The 760-nt window shown below is 44.2% G+C and overlaps 1 protein-coding gene across 1 annotated transcript in view; it reads right to left on the reverse strand.

Annotated features, from left to right (window-relative positions):
* The window catches only part of efr3a (EFR3 homolog A (S. cerevisiae)), a gene marked incomplete at its 5' end in the record, with an annotated part of 118,360 nt that overhangs the window by 13,314 nt on the left and 104,286 nt on the right, over positions 1-760 (reverse strand).

Genomic DNA, 760 nt, shown 5'->3' on the forward strand with positions numbered 1-760 from the left:
ATTATTATAAACTGTATATTTGAGGGTTTTGGGGTGCTGACTGGGCAAAACCAGACATTTAAAGAGGAAACTGATCTTTTCATGAAGATTTCTTTTCATAATTTAGCATTTTTATTGCATTTGCAGATTAATTGATAATGAAACTAAGTTGCAGTCCTGATGTAAACAAAGCAGAGCAGATTGGACATTTAAATGTAGGAGAACATGACTATTAACAACTCATTATTTCCCATCATGATTATAATTAATAAACGACCACAGAAACACATTACAGGTGGCGAAGACATGCGGCTCATCATATTCAGCCCTCCATGCTTGCTGCCTCACCCCGGGGTCGTTACCCTGGCAACGACCTTTTAACTGACAGTGTGGGACCCGGTATGTGCACTGGCATCAGCTGTATTGTGATTCCAGTTAAATTATGGAGTACAGAGGCGTGTCTCAAAGGGTTAAAGATGTCCTGAATCAGGTACTACGACTGTGTGCGTCCGCCTCTTCCACGCTGTGACATTTGGGGATGATAAGATCTCAGCGTGATGCACAAACAAGCAGCTGGTGTGTGTGTCGGAGCTTGTCTGCGGAGGTTTTTCACACCTCTCTTCCTGTCTCGCATGTAGGAGGTTTTCTTGGACCTGTGTGTGGTCTCCAGTCTAATGACATTAAGGACTCTGCTGATGAGGATGACAGCGCGGCTACTCATCAGCCGCTGCAATGCGACACCTGACGCCTTAAATACGCCATCATCACATCAGGGATACTT

This window comes from Morone saxatilis, unplaced genomic scaffold, assembly GCF_004916995.1.
Source record: "Morone saxatilis isolate NCDOM2014 unplaced genomic scaffold, NCSU_SB_2.0 Contig23, whole genome shotgun sequence".
NCBI classification, from domain to species: Eukaryota; Metazoa; Chordata; class Actinopteri; family Moronidae; genus Morone; species Morone saxatilis.